This window comes from Thunnus maccoyii, chromosome 5 (assembly GCF_910596095.1).
Source record: "Thunnus maccoyii chromosome 5, fThuMac1.1, whole genome shotgun sequence".
Lineage (NCBI taxonomy): Eukaryota > Metazoa > Chordata > Actinopteri > Scombriformes > Scombridae > Thunnus > Thunnus maccoyii.
Window position 1 is genome coordinate 9,906,766 of NC_056537.1, and position 14,977 is coordinate 9,921,742.

The window sequence follows — 14,977 nt, forward strand, 5'->3', positions numbered from 1 at the left end:
CCCTCAATGCTATGCTTGATGTTACAGAACAAAATCATTAATCAATTAGCCAATGCTGTACCTACAGTATATATCACCAGCAAAACATATTTTCTATACAAGATAAATCTTTTCCATGCTTTTGCTATATTAGGGGCATTGACATAGGCATAGCAAATTCAAGTTTAAGATTGAGTTATGTATGTTATGAGATAAAAGCTAAAGCTGCATATCATGTTTTATATAACTAACCAATTTCACAATTTTTTATACTGGCAAGTATCCATTTCTCAAGTACAAAGTGACTCAGGTGAGGCTCCACACTGTCAAGCTAGAAGTAAACACTAAAGCTAGCTTGCCTTAAATTCACAGTCAATCATACTTTTTTATCTGTACAGTAACTGACACTGCTTGCTTTTAAATTGAATACTGACAGGTGTTTCTAGTTCACCCTAGTAGTCTTCAAAATGAACCATAAAGTTGAATGAACACCTCTCTAATACAGTTTAGAGTCTGGAGCTCCCTCCATACTTCAAATGCTGCACTGATGTTCACTCTGGTTTTGGAAAGACTAAATAAAATTTACAATGTGTGGAGGTGGGGGTGCAGTCACAGGCTGGCCATGGACTGAACTATGTGGGGATGTAGAGCATTCCCAACACACTGAGCAAGGCTGCCTTTTTAGATAGCAAGCAAATTAGGTAACAGGAGTGACTGGCATTTATTGGCAACATTTGCCAACCCCCTGCTGATATAATCTTAGACAAAGTCAGCAAAATATTATTTTAAAGACAGGTGGATCAGTGGTGGATAGCAGCCTTACTAATGTTGCAAACTTATTGATCTTTTAAGTTATTGTATTAATTGTCATGAACTCAATCAAAACCTGCAGCAGCTCATGTAACATAGCTTTGATCACCAAATAGCACATGGGACATTCACACCAGATCTCGTGTACTGGTAGATATTTGCCACGTTTAGGCAGGAAACAGCTTCTGTGTAATCGTATACTGTACCCTGCACACCTCAGGTACATCCAGTTGATGTGATTATCTCAGCCTCAGTCTGTGCCAATGCTTGTGTGCAAGTGTGAGTCTCACTGCTCCAGCCTGGCTCATAGTCATTCACTCATCAAAAGCGGTCCTCTCATGCATCTTTGTATGGTTATCAGGTTTCTCAGGACATAACAGGGAGGATGTTGGCTCTTGGTGGCTCTGCAGGATTCCTTTACCTCATTAACATTAGTCGTCTAATCCTCCAGCTGGCTGCAACCGGAAGGATCTGACAGAGGAGTTTTGTCTCTGTCCCCAGTGTCTGAAAACTGCCCTTTGCTGAAGGTGAGGGTGAAATTCGTCCCCCAGACTTTTTAATCTCAGAGGCCCTGTCAGGGAGGCAGTTTAATTATGACTGATACAGCTGTGTGTGTCTGTGTGAGCTTGTGTGTCAATAGACTATAAGTGTCAGGATGGCTCTGTGTGCGCTGCTGCTAGTGTGTGTGGGACAATGGGGGGCAGCCAGCTTTTCAATTAAAAAGCCAGTCTGATGGACATGAACTTAGCCCTGTACTAGACTACATTCATCTAAATCATGTTGTCTATAAGGCTTAATCCGCTTGTGAGACCACTCCATGGGTGATTAGCCAAGACATAGTGTCCGAAGATGTAATTATGTTTGTGTAAAGGCCTCTGTGCGTGTGTTTACACGGATGTCTATGAGTGCATTTGTGAAGATACTTTTGATGCTTCACCATAAGCGTCTGTATTGGAGTTCTCACTTTCCTCCTGATTCTCCTCTTTACCTCTGCCTTTTAATTTATCAAGTTTTCTTTCTTCCTCTTTTCCATTTGGTTTTCCCTGCCTACTTTCGCACTTAACTACAAAGTCAAATCCATTCTTATTAATATAGTCCAATATCACAAATCCCAAATTTTGCCTCAGGGGGCTTTTACAGTCTATGCAGCAATACAATATCCTTTGACCCTCGACTTCAAATAATGAAAGAAAAAAAAATGGAAGAAACCTCAGGAAGAGCAACAGAGGAGGGATCCCACTTCGAAGACTGAAAGACATGCGATAGATGTTGTGAGTACAGAATATAGCAAAATTACAGTATGGAAAAACAGGATAGCAAAATGATAGATACATTGATAACATATATGAAGAAAATATCAGGAGGATATCCAGCAACTTCCAAGTGCCACCAGACAGCCCTGAACAGGACCTGAGCCACATGACCTCCTCTCACAAAGCTACAGTACAAGGCAATTTAGAGGCTCAGAGTGGCATTGAGACATACCTGTGACAATCTTATCTAAGGTCCACTGACTAGCTTTTCCAGAGGGTGTATAAGAGGCCATCTGTAAATTGAGATTCAGCTTAACCTTAATCCCACTGACTGGAGTACCTGCAGACCCCAGAGGTATACTTTTTGTCATATCTCACAGGTGCTTTATTCTATCATTCCAATTTTTCATGACTTTGTCAGTCAGTTTGTTCCTAATGACTTCATATCATATTTTTTTTCTGTTTCTGTTTTAATTAGTGTTATTCTTTTAAAATACCATTGTATTGGAGTCCTTGGGGATGCCAGTCAAAAGCACCCAAAGCCTCCTATGCAGTTTTAACAGATGGAACTATTTATTGAGTTCATGTTTGCCATGGGTCCTAATTTAAAGTATCACACACTATCAGCAGGGTGCACTGATAGTGTGTGATACTTTAAATTGTCTGTCAGTCATTTTGAAGGCTTTGTGGAAAGACTGTACTTGGGGAAAAAAAGCTTTGTATTAACCTCTTCCACTCCCCGAGGACGCTGGCATCCGCAAGTGACATTACTATCTTTCAAAGGCTGTAGTTTTAAAGGTACTGGTATCATATGAAACTAGATGACGTAAGGAATCCATTGGTAGCAACCATGTTATGCTAACTTGTCAGGAAGAGGGCTAAATTATGAATTATGAATTATGAATTATGCTAAATTTTGGCAATGGAAAAACTTGCATGGCTATTTTCAAAGGGGTCCCTTCACCTCTCACCTCAAGCTATCTGAATGAAAATGGGTTCTACAGGTACCACGAGTCTCCCCTTTACAGACATGTCCACTTCATGCTAATCCCATGCAGTTTTGGGCAAAAACCATGCAGTTTTTTTTTGCATGCAGTATAAATGTGTTATTTTTACCTATTCTAAAAATGGTGTATTTGAATATTTCTGCATACCGGGGTCCCTAAACAGTCTTGGAATTGCATAAATTGGGTCTGACTGGAAAGCTGAGACTCTTGTGGATTCAGTGAGCCAAATTGTATTCATGTGTGATGATGTTAGTCCCTATAGTAGCCATTTCATTGTAGTGAGACCATTTTTTGAAACCTCACTGTATAAAGAGACCTATTGTGACCTTGAGGATAATCACAGCCTCATGAAACTTTACAACCACAAACTAGAGAGCCAGGTCATTCAGCAGATGTGTGGCTTTTCTAGGTAAATTGACAATAGAAGGGTTTCTGACCATTTTCCAGAACAGAAGTGCTCACCATCAATTTGCTGAAAAATGCAGTTTTTACAGAAATCTCCAAATGTCAGAAGTTTTGATACCAAATCACAGCATGAATTTTTCTATTGTGATGCTCAAGGTCTTGGGGTCTTAACGTAGTATTTTGGAGGGATTTTTGACCATTTTTATCAATTCTCGAGTGGTCAAAAATGGTTACATTTTGCACTAAACCTGTCTTACAAATGATATCAACCTGAAAATTGCAGCAACAACTTATGAGATATAAATGAAAATGGGAATGACCATCATATACTTCCATCACAATGTTCTAAGCCCTCATACACCCTAAACTTTCAAAATTTGAATAGGCAACCAACCAAAACATAATGTTCATTACAGATTTATTACTAGAAAAACTTGACACACAGTGCTGACCTGCATCTCAAATTAATCTTCAGGCTCCCAGCTTTCAGATGATATATGCCACTTCTATGTGGCATATACTGTTGACCTGCTATCTCCTCCTGAACATCTCCTGTCCCCTCCAAAACTGGGTCTATGGTAGGGGGGCAGGAGTGGGAGAGATTAAAGGAAAGTATATGTTTTCATTTTACACATTATACAAATTAACTGTAACTTTCCTAAAATAATAATAATCTGTTTTGTTTTGTTTTGTTTTTGTTTTCAGATGACATTAATTACATAACTAATAATGTTTTGAGAAGAAATAAGTTAATATTTTGCTATGATGGTTGTTTCTTACAGTAGTTTATTCTTGGGGACCCCAGTCAGCAGGACTTGTATGTTAAATATGTTGGTATGATGAGGGTTAAATGTGTAAATCACACTCAAAAATGTTTGCAGGATCCTTTGTTCAACCATGTCAGACAAACAAGTTGTTGTCTTTTCTGAAAGGCTAAACTCAAAGGCGGGGCAAGAAGCCGTCTGTCAAACAGAGAGGTGAGGATTATAAACAGCATTACAAATTAGACTATTGCAGAAATGTGCCTTTTCATGCAAAATGTACAACAACAAACAAGTAAACATACTCAAGTTATGAATTTATTAAAGTAGACTAAATTTTATTGAGTAACACAACACATAAACTTTCACCGGCTAACTCAACTTTTCAGTGCATCATGCATGTGGAAAAGCTGCCTCACAATAAATGCCTTACAGCACATAAATGCATTTATACTTTGTTTCGGGGCTTACCTGTGAAGCAGCTGCAGGCATCTGTCATACACAGGAGTAAGGACTTAGCTTCAGACTGAGAGACTGAAACTGAAGCTGCAACTGTCAACTTAAATTTCAGGCTCATTTATGTTAGAGAGGAAAATATCAAAATCTGAAACATAATGACTCAGTATATTTACTGACTAACATTCTGACTTATTATGTAAAAATATAGTCTTATGTGCATTTTAATGCATTGGCATTTTAATGCGAAAATGCCACTCATTCACAATTAATGGAATAATTTTACCAGCAAATGCACAAATTCTCCTGGAGTTCTTTGTAATTGAATGGGAGTTAAATAGAAATGAGGGGGTTGACAAAAACAGTTTTAACATTAACATACATTTTTAATTGGGTTGCATTCATGTGCAAGCACGTCAGAATCAACACTGAAAGGATCTTCTGTATATAACTTTCTCATCATCTTTTCATGATATGTGTCTAGCAGAGAAGATGAGAATTACACTGTCTGTGACACTGCTGCCAGCACTCATCAACATCACATTGTCATGTGATGGAAAGAGGTATACACTTGATACTATGAGAAGTTGAGGGTGTGTGTGTGTGTGTGTGTGTGTGTGTGTGTGTGTGTGTGTGTGTGTGTGTGTGTGTGTGTGTGTGTGTGTGTGTATGTGTAGGATTGGATCTGTGTGGTTGTATGCCAAATCCTTCCTCCTCTTTCCCATTTGCCAGGTTCTTAAAGATCACCAAGGTGCAATCATTATTTACTCTAAAGTTAATCTACACACAAAATGTGAAAACAGGCAGTAAACACAAAGACTGGTTCATGAGTGGTTAATGTGAAAACGAGTGTATAGCAACAACTGCATTTTGTCTGGGGAAATATGGCCAAGGTTCTTTAGGATTAGCCAAAGTGGATTTAACTGGAGAGCAAACAATAAGGGAAGGCGCAATTAAAACTGCTTCATTAGACAAATGCCTCTCGACGTAAACATATTATTAGCAAGGGAAATGTCAGGCATTTTTTTGCTTTTCTTTCATAAGTTGACTTTATTAGCAATTCCATTGGTCAGGGCCTCTTGAGGTCAGACAGCTTTTAAAATATGCACAGCTTTTCTGGGGACACTGCCGCCTTTTCGGTCTTAAATTGACTTTCTTGGTACTTGTTGAGGTCAGGGCGCTGTAATAAGTGGGGAAGAGGTTGATCCCCGTTGCTAATTACACGCCACATGGCATTGTTATTCTTCACTAATTGCATGCTGTGAGTTGCTGAAGGCGCCTTGCCTTGGAGATTTTTTAATCTATGTATTAAGCCCATGAATTTGGCATCAACACTGGCAGCTCAGTGGCAGTCAATAAAGTTGGTCCCACCATAACCATATAGTAAATCCTCCGAAGAGGGTGGGGGGTACTTGCTTCAGTTTTATTAATCATTGAAATAAAGTCTATTACTTGGATACAAGAAGTACATGTAGACACTGAGGGCAATGAGAGGGGGAGGTACAACACACACACACACTCTACTTCTAAATTTGCATATAATGTAGGCACATTGCAGTGAAATGTCTCCATGGATTCAAGCATATGCCTGTCATCAGTTGTTATTTCTGTGTAGAGCAGTTTTTTTGGGGGGGGTGGGGTTGTTTGTTTGTTTTTACAGTAATTGCATAACACAAGTTAATATATCTCACTAAGAAATATTTCTGCCTCCTACATTTTTGAGAAATCTTGCTTTGTGTGTTGTTGATCACTGATTAAAAAAAAAACATACAAGAGAACTTTAGTGATGTGTTGATGTGGGTTTTGGTGTGATCAGATTTCCAATTCCAATGTAGTTGCAGCTATATAGCTCCATAATTTGTAACATCAAATTAAATCAAATTTGAAAATTTCAAGCACATTGGTTCAACTTACATCCACAACAACTGTCTTCTACTGAGAATTACATAAACTGATCTTTCACCACATGTTTCTAAACCACCTAGTGCCACTCTTAAATGATAAAACCACAATTTTATTATTTAAAAGGAAACACTTTAACCCTGTTGGTTGATTTGGTTGAGATAGTTGAGAGTTTCTTAACTACATTTTTCAGTCAAAAGGCAGTCCTCATTATTTTTCTTCTACCTTTTATCATTACTCAGGGGGGGTTAGGGTATGCAAATGACTTGTTTTTCCCTAGTCTGCCTCTGAACAAATGGTGATTTAGTCTAGAGAAAAAACACACAAATGACACTCAATGAAAAGTGCATCAGTGTCAGCAAAGCAGTGACAGACATATCTTTGAGAAGAAAATCCATGAAAAACAGCTTTGATAGCTACAATTTGGACTGCCAAAAATGCATATTTTGTAGCATGCTGTCATCTAAGAGGCTTGCTGTTCTTGAAGGGCAAGTGTTTCCTATTTGTCAACAACTGTCTCACCCCAGCTGCTTGACAGATACTAAAGTTTTGTCATTCCCCATAGAAAATACTACTTACTAATTGTCAACAAGGGCATGCTTGCATCAGTTTGCATTTTTATGAATCACGATTTGGTAGAATGCTAATGTATGAGCTGCAGTTGTTTGGGTGTACAGTAAAGGTAAATTACAGCATTTATTTTATCTATTTACCTTAATGCTAAATGGCTTTGGTCTAATGGGTGGGTGCACATACCACACACACACATTTAAAATGATGGGGATGTGTGAGTGTGAAGGAAATGTCTAGATTTATAGGAAAATGTCAAAAAAAAGTCAGCTGAATCACTGAAAGAAGGTGAGAACGGTGTCAGCTGTAATACTGTTAACCACTCTTCAGAGAACCACAGCTAGGCCAATTAAAATGTCTTCTTCCTTTCTTTGAGATCATGGACCAAAAACTCATTGAGCCTACAGTCTAACAGCCATGCTAGCAGCTCTGTGAGACTGGACCTGGGCACCCATGTTGACATGCTCACAATGACAATCCTAAAATGTTGATGTTTAGCAGGTACTGTATAGTGTTCATCCTTTGGGTTTAGTGTGTCAGGATGCTAACAATTGCTAATTAGGACTAAACCAGCCCATCCTCACAAGAAAATGACAGTATAGATCTAAAAACCAGGCCGGTAAAGACGACCTATAGTTACGTTGACACCATCTAGCATCTACCAGCCCTAGTAATTATGATCTGGGGAAGTGACACAATTCAGATGATGTCAGTTTAAGTTGACTTGATAAAATGATTTTGCGTAATTAGGAGGAGGCAGGTTGGGTGGATGGCTGGATAGTTAAATGGCAAAAAGTCGATTTTGCTGCAGGAGGCCGCTGTTCACCTCCTGCTTCCAACCACAAGTGTCATGTTTCCAACCGCGAGTCGGTTAATTTTTTTTTAAAAACTAACCAGACCTTAACCACTGCGTTGTCACACCATGAAACATAATAATTTTTTAACAGTGATTTGTAACAGTTTTTGAAATTGGTATATTATGGTCTTATGGCTCGTTCTGGAGTGCATTACTACAGCCGCTAGATGGCGTAAACGTAACTAAAGGTTGTTTTTTGCTGGCTGAATTTTAGACCTATACCTACTGTCGTTTAATTATGAGGATGTGTTGAACTAAACACAAAGTACAGCTGAGGCCGAATGCTATTTGTTAGTAGGTAGCAAGTTGTTACATTTCATCCTGAGGAAGACATGAATCTCTCTACCAAATTTCATGTCAATCCATTGAACAGCTGTTGACATTTCACTCAAAATCACAAATGTAAACCTCATGGAGGCACGAGGAAAATTCAGGGGATCTTGAAAGTCAGTAGAATACATCGTCTGGAAACCATGAATCTGTACATAATTTAATGCCAGTTCATCCAGTTAAAATTCAGATATCTCACTGGATAACTGAAAACTTGGTGCTAAATGAAAAGGATTCACCCTCTGGGCACCATGGATGTCTGTATCAAATTTCACAACAATCCATCCAGTAGCTTTTTTACATTTTATAATTACAAAAAAGACCAAATACAGACAACACAAATACACAACACAAGGACAGTATGCCAGAGGTTACAGAAAAAAAAGATAAAAATATTATATACTTGCTCAGGAGATCACTGCATCACCAATCCTTCTTGACAGGGCTTCTCCATTCTACATACAAGGTTCAGGTTTCTATTTATTGTACAGCCTTTATATCTTAAACAGTCAAAACACTTCTTAAACTAAATGTCTCTTATTTATATAGTCTTTTATAAGTGTCCATGGTCCATCTTAGCCATTATCTCTATAAAGCCCCTACAGGGCTGAGGCTGCACATTCCATCATTATCATTTCTACAAAGTCCGTTAGCCAGTAATTGAAACAAAAACAATGTTATTTCATTACTTTCCATTACAGTGTTATCAGGCGTTGTGTTAATGCAGATTTCAATCCATTCACTTTAACTCCAAACAAACACACTTCTGGGCATTGTGATACATCCACTTTTAATATTAAACATAACATATTTTGGACCCCTACCCATAATTGTCTTATTTCTGGGCAATGCCATAACATATGTATTAAAGATCTTCTCTCTCCACACCACTGCAATGCCAACATAGGCCTGACATACTAGGATTAATTTTCATTTTTCTGTGAAGTTATATATGTTCTGCATAAAATCTTCATCTGTATAAGTATTTTTATCTATTTACTCTCATCAACAATTTTCTGTTCCAGCCTTATCCAGCTGCCGATCTCACACTGTTCTTGATAAGCCCAGAGCATGGGGTATTTCCCATTAAAGTCCAAATAATATGTGTATATTTCCGGTATCCCTAACTCCCCCTTATTTCTATGCTGTGTAAGTTTATTGAGACCAATTCTTGGTTTTTTATTCCCCCGATGACACATTGTAAAACGTTTTTTAATTTCTTTAAACCAATATTCAGGTAATTAAACTGGAATTGCAGATATCATAAAAAAAAACTGTTAGGGGAAAACATTCATTTTAATTATCTCTGCTCTGCCACACAAAGATAGCGAAAGTATTCTCCATCTGGTAAGATCTTCTTTAATAGTTTTAATCAATTTAGGACCATTTATCTCAAATATCTTCCAGTAGGGAAAATTATATTAGTACCAACATATTTCAGTCCCTCTTTTCTTCCAAACTATCTGGGTTGTGGCAAGATGTGCTGTAAAAGTCATGCAGTTGAACGGAGTCGCTTCACTCTTGTACCAATTTACTTTATATCCCAAAAGGTTGCCAAACTCATTTGTGAGCTTGACTGCTGTATGCTGAAGTGAAGCAGCTCTGTGCATTATGTGGAAGAGCCTTCTCATGTTACTTGAGGCATAACGGCCTTTTACAAATCCTACTTGGTCAAAATGGATCAATGAGGGAACCAGTCTTTCAAGACGCATTGCAAGTATTTTAGCAAATAACTTGTAGTCATTGTTAAGCAGACCGAGAAGCCTAAAATTGTTCATTTGCATATGATCTTTGCCAGGTTTTGGTATTGTTGAAATTACAGCTGTTTGCATGTTTAAAGGCATTGATTGAGACATCATAATATAATTTTAAGAAAGGGAGTCAATACATCCTGAAAATATTTATAGAACTCAATACTAAATGCATCTTCTCCAGGTGTCTCACTGTTAGACAGACATTTTATAGCTGATTTTACTGCTGTATCTGTAATATATTCCTCTAGTTCATTTTTACCTACATCTTTAACCAAGGGTAAACATATACAGCTAAAAAAGTTGTGAACTTCATTTAAATTAAAATGACTCTCAGATTCATATATTTTCCTATAGTTTTAAAAAGTGATTAATTTGCTTGTGATCTTGTATATCTTGTCCATTACAATCATATATATTTGTAATCAAATGTTTGGATTCTATGTGTTTTAGCCTCATTCCCAGCATTCTACCTGCCTTATCACCTGACTCAAAATATTTTCTCTTAAGTTTAAACAATGCAAATGCAGTTTTTTTATGCATTATTTATTGCAATTGTGCTCTGCAAAGTAACACAGAGCTCCTTAATATGTGATTGTCTGGTTTCCTCATACGTCTCTTTTCAAGCTTAAGTTCCTTTCATTCATCTCCCCTTTTTAGCAGTTGGATAATTAATTATCCATCCCCTAAATGTGATGTTAAATGCTTCTCATACAATCTGTATTGATGATACTGAATTCATATTTAAAGTGAAATACTCCTTTATTTTGGCCCTTATTGAGGTGATACATTTTCCGTCTCCCAGGAGTAAGTTATTTAATCTCCATTGTTTTGTTTCATTTACTTTAAAGGAGGTGTAAAAGATAACAGAAGTAAGGGATTGATCTGATATAACTATATTATGAATTTCAGAATTAACCACATTTTCAACCATCTGGGTAGATAATAACAAATAGTCAATCCTAGAATATGAGTTATGAACCTTATAGAGTAAAATGTATATTCATGTGCATCCTTATTAATACATCTCAAAATATCCGTTGTGCATATTGTCTGAAATTCATAAAAAACTACAGCAAGTGTGCTCGCCTGGGGGGTGGGGGGGTGGGGGGGTGGGGGTGGGGGATTAACATCAAACTATAAACTTTATGTTCCTATTGTAGATCAAATCTATTCACTGACCTGTAGTCCATTGTTATTAACCAAAAGCTGATGGGACATGTTTTACCGGGTCTTGATGTTCCTCTTCAGGAGTTTTATAGATGTATTTTTCCCCATCCAGTATCACCAGTAGTCTGGATGGGTAAAGTAGGCTAAAGCATATATTTGCATCCTAGAGCATCTTTTTCAAATCTGAATGAGTAGCATGTTGCTGTTGTATCTTCACTGGATGATCCTGGGATATGTAGAGAGGTTTTCCGTGCCACTTTAAACCTGTCTTGGCCCTTGCTGCTTTGGGATGTTATATCGATCACTCTACTTCAGCATGCAGACAATGTACAGTCTCCTTGGTTCCGATGGGCCTAGTCACAGATGCAGGGTTCTATGCTGCCGCTCCACCTCTGGTACCTGGTCTGAGTTGTCTAGATCCAATATGTATCGGAGGATTGTTGCTATTTCTTTACCATGGTCAGAAGACTCCAACAGCTTCTCTTTTAAACCCACAAACACCAGGTTATTCCTTCTGCCCCAGGATTCCAGGTGAGTGACTTTAGTTTTAACTGTTGTACTTCTTTGGAGAGTTCCTGGTACGTTTTAGTGTGAGTGTCTTGGAGATCTTCTAAATTCCCAATATGCTGTTCCACATTTGCCACTCTGTCAATCAGGGCTGTTTTTTCAGACTCTTTTCATACTTTCATTCAAGTCAACAAACATTTGTTCAAATGATTCTTTAATATCAGCAAACTGCTTTAGAATTTCTTGTACCCAGACTGGAAGATTCTCCTCGGTCATACTTCCTTCCGTTTGGCGTTGTTCACTCTCTTTCTGTTCCGCTGTTTTTCTTGTCTTACGACAATGCCATTTTCTCTCATTCATTCATGCATTTATTGTTAATAATGATTCTTCTCATATTTTTGTTATATTTTTTACTGGGTAATTTATAAAGAGAAAATCTTCAGGTCTGTGCTGAGCTTCAGCACGCCATCTTGTCACATGACCTTCATTGTCAGTATGATTTGTGCTCTTTTCCATCCAATAGTTGTTAAAATTTTTCACTACAAACCAAAAATGCAAACCTCATGGTGGTGCAGGAAGAAAATTCAGGGGATCACTAAGGTCAGTAATCTCTATCCTCTGGGCGACATGAATACTTGTAAAAAATGTTTGGCAATTCACCCAGTAGTTGTTGAGATTTGAGTCTGGGCAAAAGTGATGGACTGATCGGCATTGCAACCCCTAGATTGACACAGCTAATAAGGCTACATCTAAGTCAAAAGTGGATTTTACACTATCAAGCACATATGATTCCTTCTGCAATTACAAAATCCAGCTTTGCAACCCCTGTATGTATTAGACATGTATTCGTTCAGGTGAGAGTCCAGACTAAGAACAATTCATAGACCTGACAATGAAGCAGCATTTCAGGCATGTGACCCAGGCACAGCCCAAAGAAGTAATATGGAGTCATCGTCCTGTGGGCCCACCACCTGCAGGGATGAAGACCGGGTTTGGGTGCATTGCCAAACAGGCAGTGGACGGGAGCGGGAACCTGGGCATGCTGATCCCGAGCCTCATAAACTAGCTCTAGGGATGTGGAACATCACTTTCCTGGTGGGGAAGGAGCCAGAACTAGTGTGAGAGGTAGAGTGGTAGCGACTAGATATAGTTGGACTCACCTCTACGCACAGTGCTGGCTCTGGAAATAAACTCCTGGAGAGGAGCTGGACTCTCTTCTTTTCCAGAGTTGCTCAGGGTAAGAGGCGCCAGGCTGGTGTAGGGATACTCCCAGCTGAGCACCAGTGTTTGAGTTCTCCCCATGAAATGAGAGGGTCGTCTCCTTGGACCTACATGTTGCTGGGAGGAAGACTCTGATTGTTATGTGTGCATATGCACCAACCGCAGTTCAGAGTATCCAGCCTCCTTGGAGTCTCTGGGTACGGACCTGGAGGGGGTGCAGCCCAACGAGTGCACAGTTCTGCTGGTGGACTTCAACACTCAAGTGGGCAGTGATGGAGAAACCTTGAGGGGGATGACTGGTGGGAACGGCCTGCCTGACCTGAACCCAAGTGGTGTATTGTTATTGGACTTCTGTACTCGTCATGGATTGGCCATAACAAACATCATGTTTGAGTATAAGGTTGTTCATAAGTGTACCTGGTACCAGAACACCTTAGGCCAAAGATCAATGATCAGCTTTGTAATTGTGTCATCAGCTCTGCGGCCGTATGTCTTGGACATACAACTGATAAACACCTGGTGGTTAGTTGGATCAGGTGGCAGGGAAGGCTGCTGGACAGACCTGGTAGACCCAAACAAGTAGTGAGGGTGGACTGGGAACATCTGGTGGAGGCCCCCATCCGCGGGGTCTTAAACTCCCATCTCCGGAGGAATTTCTCCTGCAACCTGGGGGAGATTGGGGACATGGAATCTGAGTGGGCCATGTTCAGGACCTCAATTGTGGAGGTGGCCTTTTGGGTTTGGCTGACCCAGGGGGCTCTTGAAACAGCAGATGAGTACCAAAGTGCCAAAAGGGTGGCAGCTTTGGGTTGTCCCTTGTCATTGATTCTGTTTGTGATTTTCATGGACGGAATTTCAAGGCGCAGCTGGGGGGAGGAGAGCGTCTGGTGTGGGGACCTCAGGATTGCTTCTCTACTTTTTGCAGATGATGTGGTTCCACTGGCTTCGACACACTGCGACTTCCAGCAGGCACTGGAATGCAGCCAAATGTGAAGCAGATGGGATGAAAGTCAGTAACTCCAAGTCAGAGGCCATAGCACTCTGCCAGAAAAAGTTGGACTGCTCCCTCTGGGTTGGAAGTGAGTTACTGCCCCAAGTGAAGGAGTTCAGGTATCTTGGGGTCAACAGGCAGATTGGTGCAACATCAGCTGTAATGTGGGCATTGTACTGGATCATTGTGATGAAGAAGGAGCTTAGCTAGAAGGCGAGGTGCTCAGTTTACCAGTTGATCTGCGTTCGAACCCTCATCTATGGTCACAAACTTTGAGTAATGACTGAAAGAATGAGATTGTGGATACAAGGAGGTGAAATGAATTTCCTCCACAGGATGTCTGGGCTAAGCCTTGGAGATCCAGGGGGAGCTCGGAGTAGAGCTGAGGTAGTTTGGGCACATGGTTAGGATGCCTCCTGAACGTCTCCCTCTGGAGGTATTCTGGGCAAATCCAAGTGGTAGGAGACCCCAGGGCAGACCCGGAGCATGCTGGAGGGATTATATATCTCTTCTGGCCTGGGAATGCCTTGGGATCCCCCAGGAGGAGCTGGAGGGCGTTGCCGGAGTGAAGGATGTCTGGGTTTCCTTACTCAGTCTGATGCCACTGTCATCAGGTCCCAGGATAAGTGTCAGAAAATGGATGGATGGATAGACTCGTTCCAACTGTTTGCTCAGCTCAGCCCATGTTTCATACCATCCCACATGTATGTCTGCCAGCTGGCTCCAGTCTCCACACACCCTCTTTATCTTCAACATGTTTCTCTAACCTGTTTGCGGATTCCTGTGAAGTGACTGCCTAATGAATTCCCCGTCATTACAAGCACTCTGTCACAAGACCAACTAACTGTAGAGTGTGCACTGTGTGTGTGTAATGTGTTTTTGTGTGTCTATGCCCTTTGTGCTGTCACCACTGTAGACTTAGCTGACAAAAAGCTGGACATTTTCTCTCAGATTAATCTGTTTAGTGGATGTGTGCGCATGCATGTGCATGCATGAGTATTTGTTTCA